The sequence below is a fragment of the Schistocerca nitens genome, chromosome 9 (genome assembly GCF_023898315.1).
Source record: "Schistocerca nitens isolate TAMUIC-IGC-003100 chromosome 9, iqSchNite1.1, whole genome shotgun sequence".
NCBI classification, from domain to species: domain Eukaryota; kingdom Metazoa; phylum Arthropoda; class Insecta; order Orthoptera; family Acrididae; genus Schistocerca; species Schistocerca nitens.
Window position 1 is genome coordinate 243,495,214 of NC_064622.1, and position 12,456 is coordinate 243,507,669.

Consider the following 12,456-nt stretch of genomic DNA (forward strand, 5'->3'; position numbering starts at 1 on the left):
CTGTAAAGCGAATCTGTAAGCCATTACGATTCTAGTGAGAAAGTAAGGTGGAACTTTAGAACAAGTTGGCGGTTTTCCCTTAATTAACACAGCAGTATCAAACTGGAAAGAACTATTTATTGTCTCACCATTAAATATGAAATTCCAGGTCGCAAAGAAAAGACAATGATACCGAAACATCCAGAGAAATTCAGTGAAACGATACGTACTAGTGGAAACACGAACTCTTAATGCCTCTTTCGAGGAAATGAAACTGAACGTAATATAGTAAACTATTTCGTTGTCCATCGCTGATAAATAGTATACCCGTATAGAGGTAGGACAGGAGGGAATATGAAATATCAGAGTGAATCCAGTGGTCCAGAGATATCCCGATATTAGTGGACTTGGAAAATTTCACCCTTTTCCAAGAAATTAGTAGCAATTAAAGGAAGCAAACACTTAGATGAACGAAACGTAATATCTAAACAATTACAAAAATCACATGAAAATAGAATTAAAATGAGAGAGATGGAAAAGATGATACTAACAATGTACAACTGGAAAGTAACATTGTGACAACATTAATAATGAATATATTAGACTTCCGTCGCCCCTGAAGAAAATCAAATTTATGTTCTCACATACAAAGGGAATGAAATTCAAAATTACTGAAAACTACATTTAGTAATGCTTCCAGTTAGGAAAGCAGGTGGAGGCTGTGAAAGACATAGAAGTACATCAGTTCCCATCATGAACACTTATTTTCCAAAGTTTCAGCACAACTTTTTGCAATTTTTTTAAATACCCTATTGTACTGGAATAACAAACCGGATACAGGATGAAGCAACTGACATTAGACAAATATGTGAAAAGTATAAGGATACCAACATAGAAACGGTATTTGTTGTTTACTGACTACTGAAATCTTCTGAAAATTAATACGAAAAAACAATGTCATCAATAAAAACTTGCAGAAGAAAACGCGGTGTGCATAGTAAAAGTATCAAGATGTCGAAGCGACAACCTTTGTACACGAAAATTTGGAACACATAACTTTTTCTCTCTTATATAGATGGAGTTTGTCGCCGAAACCTCTTAATATTCAAGTAACTGACCATTATTTATAATTTTAGATTAAGACAGTAGATTAGTTGATCAGCTCTCTGCTGTCAACATTTAATTGCAGCCAGTAACTAAACAGCACACAAATTAACAATTAAACATTTTTACTGAATTCCAAAGGTCAATAATTTAGTCATTTATGATGGACAACAGAAACGGCACTAAACTGAAAAGGCAGATATAAAAAACTCAGTTTCATTTCTTAGAAGTACACCTCCTTCACAAAGCATGGAAATGTTTCACAGAAAGGCAGAACATTTAATTGCATGAATGTGACCTGGTCTAGAACTTTCAATAACATTACATAAAAAGGAGCGAAATAATTTGTATCATTAATGCCAAAGTCGTTGCCAACAGAACAGAGAAGACGTATATAAAGGGAGGAGGTAAGAAATGCAGAATTTAAATTGCGTAGGTGAGATTTAGAAGAAAGATAGAGACAACACAATTTCATGTAAGAGAAAACATAAATCTTGCAGGAAATTAAAGTTGAAAATGTTGCTGAGCAGAATAATTGATCTGTAAGTACTTGCAAAGACCACTACTTTATGGAACAGAGTGAAAATTAATTCCATTACTAAAATAATTTACGAAAAATGTGATTAAAATGGAAGGAAAGGCCGCATAAGCTACAAACTCATGTAATGTTACATTCACTCACACCCCCTTTCAACCAATTCCCTTCCATTATTCCAGAATACAGTAATTAATTTTCAGTTATTATTTATAAAAACGGACCTTATTTGTCAACCATATTAACAGCCAACTTTAATAGGGACCGGATGATTTAACCATCAAGATGTCACTCTGAAAAATTGAACCTAAAAATATAGGAAGTAAAGAAAGTCTCCAAACACACAAAATTCGTCTGATTCCTCATTGTCCGCTATAGCAAACACAAGAAGATCAATATGTAGACAAATTTTGAACTACCTGTGAAGAAGACATTAAATACATATGCACTTATCTCACGAGATAAGTGCAGAAGAACAGTGAAACCTTCACCAAATATGTTTTACATGTGTCACAAATTTGGTGAGATGAACAACTCCGACGAATACAGAACTGTTCGTAGGTCGCTTCATTTTTATTTTCCTCAATGTTGAGCAAATTGGAATTTCTAAACGTTGTCTCCTCTTCCACGTTTGAATGGCAATGTACACTGAAAACCCGAAGAAACTGGTACAAATGACTAATATCGTGCAGGGCACCCGCAAGTGCGTAGAAGCACCGCAGCATCACATGGCATGGAATCGATTAATGTCTGACTGGAGAGAATTGACACCATGAATCTTGCAGTGCTATCCATAAATCCGTACCAATACGAGAGGGGGGAAAATCTCTTCAGGACAGCATGTTGCAAGGCATCCCAGATATGCTCAATAATGTTCATGTCTGGGAAGTTTGATGGCCAGTGGGAGTGTTTAAACTCAGAAGAGAGTCCCTGGAGCCACTCCGTAGCAATTCTGGACATGTAAGGAGTTGCAATGTTCTGTTGGAATTGTCCAAGCCTTCGGAATGGCCGGCCGTGGTGGCCGAGTGATTCTAGGCGCTACAGTCTGGAACCGCGCGACCGCTACGGTCGCAGGTTCGAATACTGCCTCGGGCATGTGTGTGTGTGTGTGTGATGTCCTTAGTTTAGTTAGGTTTAAGTAGTTCTAAGTTCTAGGCGACTGATGACCTCAGAAGTTAAGTCCCATAGTGCTCAGAGCCATTTTTTTCGTCCGACCACTCTACAGTTTTCAATCATCAACAGTCCAATGTCATTGCTGACGGGCCAATGCAAGGCATGAAGCTTTGTGTCGAGCAGTCATTAAGGGTACAAGAGTGGGTCTTCGGCTCCGATGATGATTCGTTGAATATTTCGGACGCCGACACTTATTGATGGCCCAGCACTGAAACTGTAGTAATTTGCGGAAGGGTTGCACTTCCGTCACGTTGAACGATTCTCTTCAGTCGTCGTTGGTCCCGTTCTTTCAGGATTTACTTCCGGCCGCAGCGATGTCGGAGATTTGATATTTTACCGGAGTCCTGATAGTCGCGGTACACTCGAGAAGTGGTAGTAAGGGAAAATACCCACTTTTTCGCTACCTCAGAAAAATGCTTTGTCGTATCGCTAGTACACCGACTGTAACGGCACGTTCAAACTTTCTTAAATCTGGATAACCTACAATTGTAGCAGCATTAACTGATCTAAGAATTGCGCCAGACACTTGTTTGTCTTACATGGGTGCTGCCCACCGCAGCGCTTATTCTGCCTGTTTACATACCTTGCATTTTAATACGCGTGCCTATACCACTTTCTTTGGCGATTCAGTGTAATTGGTCTGGGCTGCACTGCAATACCAAATTATACATGGAAGTTATACTGACCAAAGTTTTACTTATCATGGTTACCAACATCATCACGATACAGCGATCAGGTCGATGGGAACGCGCGTGTAGGAGACATCAGTGCTGTTTCTTTTCTGTCAGTTATCCTGTATGCCAGTCTGCAGCGTATCCACGGAAGAACCATTTCCCAGTGTTGTTTTCTGTCCTATCGAGTACTACTACTTCCAGGAACAAAATCGAGCAGTTTTTCAGGATATCCTTGAGCTCAAGATTGAATGCCTTCGCCTGTTCTCACAAGATACATTGTAAGGAATGGCCCGAATGAGATGGAAATAAAAAAAAAATGTGATATACATCTACAGACAAATTTTTACATTCATAAGAATTGGCTGATTTATTCAAGAGAAGCGGCTTCGCAAACTCAGCAATTCAGTAAAGCGTTGGTACCCCTCTGGCTTTAATGCAAGCATTTATTCGGTTTGGCATTGATCGATAGTGTTGTTGACTGTCCTCCATGAGGGACATCGTTTCGAATTCTGTCCAATTAGAGCGTTGGATCGTCAGAATCCCGGGCTGATTGGTGGGCCTTGCCCATAATGTTCCACACGTTCGCATTTGGGAAGAGATCAGGTAACCTTGTTGGCCATAGTATGGTTTGGCCAGCTTGAAGACAAGCAGTAGAAAGTCGCGAATGTGACGTCGGATTTCTCGTTCTGAAGTGTAAGCTCAGGATAGCTTGCCATGAAGAGCAACCAAACGGGGCACAGAATGTCATCAACGTACAGCTGTGCTGTAAGGGTTACGCGAATGACAAACTAGGGGTCCTCCTAGGAACCGAAATGGCTCCCCAGACCATCATTCCAGGTTGCCGGGCAATACGGCTGGCGACAGTCAGGCCGGTATCCCACTGTTGTACGAGAGCGCCTCCAGACACGTCTTGTTGGTCATCGAGGCTCAGTTCAAAGCGGGAGTCTTCAGTTAAGACCTACTCCAGTAAATGAGACTCCACGCCTGAGATGTGTCTCGAGACGCCCCAGACAGAGGTGGAATACAATCCGAACTATGGCCCGCCGTACGACCCGAGAACCACGAGTGATGGTCTCTGGTGCCACTTCATTTCATAGTAAGATCCCCTTGATAGCCGTCTACGGCACCCTTACAACAAAACGGTACGTGGACGATACTCTACGTCCCGTTTCATTGCCCTTCCTCACAAGCTATCCTGGTCTTACATTTCAGCAAGAAAATTCCCATTCGCACAAGTGTTTCTACTGCTAGTCTTCATGCTTGGCGAACTCTAAGTTGACCAGCAAGGTTATCTCCAAATTGTGAACGTTTGGAGCATTATAGGTAGGGCCCTTCTGCCAGCTCGATATCCTGGCGATCTAAGACGCCAGTCGGACAGAATCTGGCGCTATATACCTCACGGAGGACATCTAATAACGCTCTCACTCAGTAACAAGCCAAATAAATGTTTTCATGAGGACCTGGGGTGGATCAACGCATTGATAACTTGCTCCGTTTGTGAAGCTCTTTTTCCTGTTAAAATCACCCAGCTATTCCGAAATTGTAATTACTTGTTTGTGCATGTACAGCATATGTACTTATTTCCTTTGTGGTGTGTTTTTCTTCTTTATTTTTTATCTGTTTTTCCGTCTTAGTTCGTATTCGTATGTCATCAGCACTTTGAACTATTTTATCAACCTCAGCGGTTTAACTTAATTTTATTTTCCACATCTTGCACTGAGATGGAGATTTTTCTTATGACATTCATATGACAACGTGTTGGCTTATTAAAGGCTTGTTTTCAGGTACTACACATCGGTCATACATATAAATTCAATGGATGATTTAATACCCTCCACGTCTTGAGTCTGAACTTTTTTCACAGCCTCTGTGACTAAGTGGGCATGCTAAACAATTGAGAAAGAAGTTTTTAGCTGATACTGCTTTCGTGTGTCTGATCGTTTCTGCGTACTTTGATAGAATTTAATATTGATATGGAGTGGTGTTTGTATGTGACATGCCTTAGAAGTAAACATCACAGTTCATTTTGAGCTTGTGTTCACGAGAAGTGCTGTATTTTATTCAAAGTTTATGTTTGATGAACATTAGGATCACTGACTTAGTGTAATGATAGCATACATCCGGCTGTCGCGTTTTGATTGTTAAATGCCCGGTTTAGCGGTTTGTGCTGTTGAACTCTGTTTTTCCTGTGGGTGCAAAATTGCAGCTGCAAAATTACTGGTGCTTAGCCACGATGAGGAACACAAATAATGTACAAGCCTTGAAGAAAGCAGCGTGAGTCATCTATTTTTACAACTGCGAGTCATCTATTTCACAAACCCTTAGCGTCACCTCTGCAAATAGCGGCGACAGCTGGTGTCGGTACCAGCAAAGTATCAAAGTGAGGCAAGTGGCTGAACAGAAACACTGATTTCCATAATCTGATCTCGCAAATTGTAAGGGGTCCGCAGGCCCTTACTACTAAATTTGCGCTCACACAGGTCGACAGGGAAACTATCGAGTAGTGTGTGTGCAGGTCGCGAGAGCTAGAGGGGGTTCACCGGAGTGCCGAGTGCTGCTTGGGTAGATTCCCGCGAGGCGGGAAGAACTGGGCGGAGAGTTAGAGTTGAGATGTGCTGAAGTTGGGGTGTGGTAGGTTCCCGCGAGGCGGGTTGAGCTGTGCAGAAGCCAGCAGTTGAATTAAGGCAAATTACCGGCAAAGGGAGTGGCCAGCGCCGTGGTTTAACCCCTTTGTGTTAGGATTATACGGGAAAGTGAGAAAGTTTAGTTACAGAGTGATTTCAGTGATATTAAGTGCCGCTATTGAACTTCCGCGTCTACCGCGCCGGCATTACTTGGATTACAGTGATTGGATGTTGCGTGTGACGATTAAGAATAATTAAAGAAACCTGTGCTGAGATTAACCATCATTAACAGTGTATTGACGAAGGCAGTGGTTGTCTCCTTATTTTGTGCTTTTGCTAAGAATATAGATCTTGTTTGTGAAACTGTGTTGTGTCCTTCTTACCACTAAACAGTACTTATTACAGTATTTGCGAAGGAAAATACGGAATGTAACATCCCCTGAGCAGTCCAATCCGATTGCCAGCCCATTAGGTACACGGTCACATTAATCAATTATCTAAATTTGGGCTGCTATTCAGATCCACAACGAGCGGATAAATAAAGGGTATGTTACACCCTTGGCTTACCGTGAAAGGACAAGTGCAATTTTCGGACGAGTCGTAATGAACAATAGGTAATTTACCTTGTTTAACGCCGGAAAACTAATTTGTCAATGTGGAATCGGGACAGTGCATGAACGTTAAAGTCGCGACAAGGAACAGTGCATTTTTTGAACAATACGAAGTAATAATATCGCACGATTGTGACTAAACTGTTTTTCTTGCCATATTAAATAGCCAAATAGTGTCAACAAACTGTGTTGTAAAGTGCAAATGCGAAAATCCACACGAAAAAACTGTGAAAAGTGGACGCTAAAGAAAGACACGTGTGAACAGTAAAATAGTGAGACGAGCCAAGATTTCGTCACAAAAGTTGCTAGAAAGGTGTTTAGTGATAACATGTTGATGGAAATTATTTTTTGAACGGTGAAAATCGGACGGTTTAGTGTGGACCCGTAAACTGTTATGCTGACGACAAGGTATTGTGGCGACGCAATTAGTGAGTGACGTCACGCAGAGCCAAGTAGCAGTTGCACCAAAGAGCTTCGATCCGCGAGGTGATTTCACACGACAGCACGGCGAGCGACGCAACTTCGAGACAACGAGCGCAGTCCTGGCATCTAGTGGCCGAACTACGAACTACGCCCGCCTGCAGCGCCACGGAGCGGCCGACGGGGAACTACGTCGCCTTGCAGCTGATCTTCAACTTCACGCGAGCTCCAGCGGCGGCACAGCCACGCCCATCTCCAACGTCAAAACATCGCGACTCGCGGTAACGTCGGTTGGTGAGTGAAGACGATGGGTTAAAATAACAGTAAATTGCAGTGTGCAGTCTTCGCGATAAATAAACAATTTTTAAATGATATTTACGTTAGGAAAAATGCTAAATTGCAGTAATTTCCGAAAAATTGTGAAACATACTCGGAAGTATAGCATGCTTACGTATGCACACTGCACTGTATAAATGGTAATTGTTTTGGTAATTTTGCATTTACAGGTTTTGTGAGTGTTATGATTATCTTGTTTAAAACATTTTTTATATAAATTGTATATGTGAAAATTGTTATTGAAAATTTAGGTTTGTAAGAGCTGTTATGTTCAGTACTCAGGCATGTTGTATCATTTTGGGAACTAAATGAAAGGATTGCAGGTACTGTTTGATTAGTTTCATGGTAATTAGGAGTGTTTTGGGTTATTGGAGGTTATTTTGTATTACTTGCTTGGGCATTAAATATAAACCAAACATGTCTTCTGAAGATAAGCAGGTCTGTGAGGCAGTAGTTGAAAGGAAAGGGATAGGACAGGAAGATAGAGATGATTCAGGATTCAGTGATTATGAAGTGTCATTAGATATCCCACTAGCCCATTCAACTAATTATCCCGAGACACCGGGACAAATGACGAGAACTAGTCCAGTTTCAGAGGATGAAGATAAGTGGTCGATGTTGGTAGACTTGGTAAAGGAATATTTACAAGAAAGGGAAGAAATGGTACAAGAATTCAGATAATCATTAAAAGAAGAATTCCGAAAAACTGGAGAATCAGTAGAAAATGGTTTACAAGAAATCAACGCATCATTTAAGAAAGGTTTACAAGAATTTAGAGAAAACTTGGAGTCAGGTAAGGAAACTATAGTACAAGAAATCAGAACCTCATACACAAAGACGGAATGTAATCTGAGGAAGCAAATACAGGAGTTACCAAAACGACTGAAGATGAACGTCGACGAGAGAGAGAGTAAGCTACAGAAAAATATAGACCAGATCCAGGGAGACATGGAGGAAACGGAAGGAGAGTTAACAAAGAAGATAGAAGACGATGTTGAAGAAACTAGAACCGAATTGGGAGAAAAGATCACTGAGGTGACGCAGATGCAGAAACGATGCAACGATGTGGTTGAGGGGATAGGAGATAAGCAAAACCAATTGGCAGTCAATCCGAGAAATGCTATAGCCGTGCAGCGAGAAGAAGATGACCAGTGGGTTGCAATCGAAGGTGAGGCCTTCACTTGTGGAATCAAAAGGAAGAAAGGGAATACTAATTATGATCAGTTTGGAGGAGGATTATTGGAGAAATGCTGGCTCAAAAGTCGTCAGTGTGCAGCACTTGAGGACCCACTACGATGCGGACCACTTAGTAATTGGAAAGGAACGTCGGAAGAATTTGCCAAACATTTGTGGAAATGGAACGAGATTTTGGAACAACCCCTGAATGATAACGTAATGGTATCTGCAATAAAAAGAAGATTGAATCAGAAAGGGCGAGGAACCGTATCCAGGAGCCTAATTAAAGGTAGAGAGGCCTTAATGAAGATACTGGAGCAGTTGGAGTCTATTAGATCACAGAAATACAAGCAAGCTAATGATCGAAACAAAGAGGGAAGCAATGACTCAAGGATTCATATTAACCACTCGTCTGATTTCCGAGGAAGAGGCGGAGGAACCGAAAAACCGAAGGACACTCCAGGTGAGGTCCGGTCAAGAGTGGGAGCTACCAGGACCCGAATAAACCTGCTAAGACATGGTTAGGACAATTAGCTGTAAAATGGACTTTTGAAAGAGGGAAGGGTTTGTTTCCATTGTGTTTTGTAAGGTATTACAATTAGAGTTGCATATTTCATATCAAAAATTATCTAAGGATGAATATAAAACTTGTAATAACTATTTGGTACTGTAGAATTCACATGTTCTGTGTTTAGGTAAGAATATTTGAGTGTATATGTTGTGTGTTGTCATCTGATATTGGACTAGAGAGGACTAATGCTGGCTGAGATGAAAAAATTGTAATTTTGGACAATGCAATTTATGTGATGTAATAACTTTTTGTAGAAATTGTTGTGGAGGCAGCCCACTACCGGAGTCCAGGATTATTTTGAAAAATTGTAAATTCATTAATTATTTGTATTGTATGTACTGTTCAAATGTAGCCATGTTTTAAATCCCTTGCCGATTCTTTTTCACCTGCGGTTCAAAAGAAGTTTTTGAGGGCGGGGATGTAATGGGTCCGCAGGCCCTTACTACTAAATTTGCGCTCACACAGGTCGACAGGGAAACTATCGAGTAGTGTGTGTGCAGGTCGCGAGAGCTAGAGGGGGTTCACCGGAGTGCCGAGTGCTGCTTGGGTAGATTCCCGCGAGGCGGGAAGAACTGGGCGGAGAGTTAGAGTTGAGATGTGCTGAAGTCGGGGTGTGGTAGGTTCCCGCGAGGCGGGTTGAGCTGTGCAGAAGCCAGCAGTTGAATTAAGGCAAATTACCGGCAAAGGGAGTGGCCAGCGCCGTGGTTTAACCCCTTTGTGTTAGGATTATACGGGAAAGTGAGAAAGTTTAGTTACAGAGTGATTTCAGTGATATTAAGTGCCGCTATTGAACTTCCGCGTCTACCGCGCCGGCATTACTTGGATTACAGTGATTGGATGTTGCGTGTGACGATTAAGAATAATTAAAGAAACCTGTGCTGAGATTAACCATCATTAACAGTGTATTGACGAAGGCAGTGGCTGTCTCCTTATTTTGTGCTTTTGCTAAGAATATAGATCTTGTTTGTGAAACTGTGTTGTGTCCTTCTTACCACTAAACAGTACTTATTACAGTATTTGCGAAGGACAATACGGAATGTAACATCCCCTGAGCAGTCCAATCCGATTGCCAGCCCATTAGGTACACGGTCACATTAATCAATTATCTAAATTTGGGCTGCTATTCAGATCCACAACGAGCGGATAAATAAAGGGTATGTTACAAAATACAGAACTCTTATGCAAATCCCTTTATGATAAAACTCCTTATTATGAGTCGAAATCCACCCATCTGCACTAGGCTACGTTAAAAAGTGCTTTTGAGATATGAAGCACTAACTCGACACCATGCAGCTAATGCTACCGTCAGGTAGGATATACACTCCTGGAAATGGAAAAAAGAACACATTGACACCGGTGTGTCAGACCCACCATACTTGCTCCGGACACTGCGAGAGGGCTGTACAAGCAATGATCACACGCACGGCACAGCGGACACACCAGGAACCGCGGTGTTGGCCGTCGAATGGCGCTAGCTGCGCAGCATTTGTGCACCGCCGCCGTCAGTGTCAGCCAGTTTGCCGTGGCATACGGAGCTCCATCGCAGTCTTTAACACTGGTAGCATGCCGCGACAGCGTGGACGTGAACCGTATGTGCAGTTGACGGACTTTGAGCGAGGGCGTATAGTGGGCATGCGGGAGGCCGGGTGGACATACCGCCGAATTGCTCAACACGTGGGGCGTGAGGTCTCCACAGTACATCGATTTGTCGCCAGTGGTCGGCGGAAAGTGCACGTGCCCGTCGACCTGGGACCGGACCGCAGCGACGCAAGGATGCACGCCAAGACCGTAGGATCCTACGCAGTGCCGTAGGGGACCGCACCGCCACTTCCCAGCAAATTAGGGACACTGTTGCTCCTGGGGTATCGGCGAGGACCATTCGCAACCGTCTCCATGAAGCTGGGCTACGGTCCCGCACACCGTTAGGTCGTCTTCCGCTCACGCCCCAACATCGTGCAGCCCGCCTCCAGTGGTGTCGCGACAGGCGTGAATGGAGGGACGAATGGAGACGTGTCGTCTTCAGCGATGAGAGTCGCTTCTGCCTTGGTGCCAATGATGGTCGTATGCGTGTTTGGCGCCGTGCAGGTGAGCGCCACAATCAGGACTGCATACGACCGAGGCACACAGGGCCAACACCCGGCATCATGGTGTGGGGAGCGATCTCCTACACTGGCCGTACACCACTGGTGATCGTCGAGGGGACACTGAATAGTGCACGGTACATCCAAACCGTCATCGAACCCATCGTTCTACCATTCCTAGACCGGCAAGGGAACTTGCTGTTCCAACAGGACAATGCACGTCCGCATGTATCCCGTGCCACCCAACGTGCTCTAGAAGGTGTAAGTCAACTACCCTGGCCAGCAAGATCTCCGGATCTGTCCCACATTGAGCATGTTTGGGACTGGATGAAACGTCGTCTCACGCGGTCTGCACGTCCAGCACGAACACTGGTCCAACTGAGGCGCCAGGTGGAAATGGCATGGCAAGCCGTTCCACAGGACTACATCCAGCATCTCTACGATCGTCTCCATGGGAGAATAGCAGCCTGCATTGCTGCGAAAGGTGGATATACACTGTACTAGTGCCGACATTGTGCATGCTCTGTTGCCTGTGTCTATGTGCCTGTGGTTCTGTCAGTGTGATCATGTGATGTATCTGACCCCAGGAATGTGTCAATAAAGTTTCCCCTTCCTGGGACAATGAATTCACGGTGTTCTTATTTCAATTTCCAGGAGTGTACTTTTCATCGAATGAATGGCTGCTCTCTTCACGTATCAGCAGTGTAGAACTATTTTATATGAAAAAAGAAAACACACCACAATAATCAATTTTTATCCGTCTATAGCCCTCCTGACGATTCGCAATGAGTTCAGTCTTTAAACTTGAAACGTCCCCTTAGAAAAATTAATGAATAATTGTGCTGATAAACATCTTACGTCATTTTATTTTTAAACAGATGAGCAGAACTGAACGTACTCAGACATTTCGCTCTTTACCTATTCTGATCAACACTAACCTGAAACGCAATATTTTTAGCGCAACGCAATCTGACCTTCAAAAATCCCTACAAAAGAATGGCCCTTACTAACAATAACCTATGCCTTTCACGAATCACTTAACTCACAAAAATCTTAGTTACTGCAATACAGCGAGCGCCAATACTGCCAGCTAAATAAAAGATTCAAACTACTGAAGGCACTAACTACTGATAAGCATACTTAGCAAATGAAAGATTTTGATAGGGAACAAA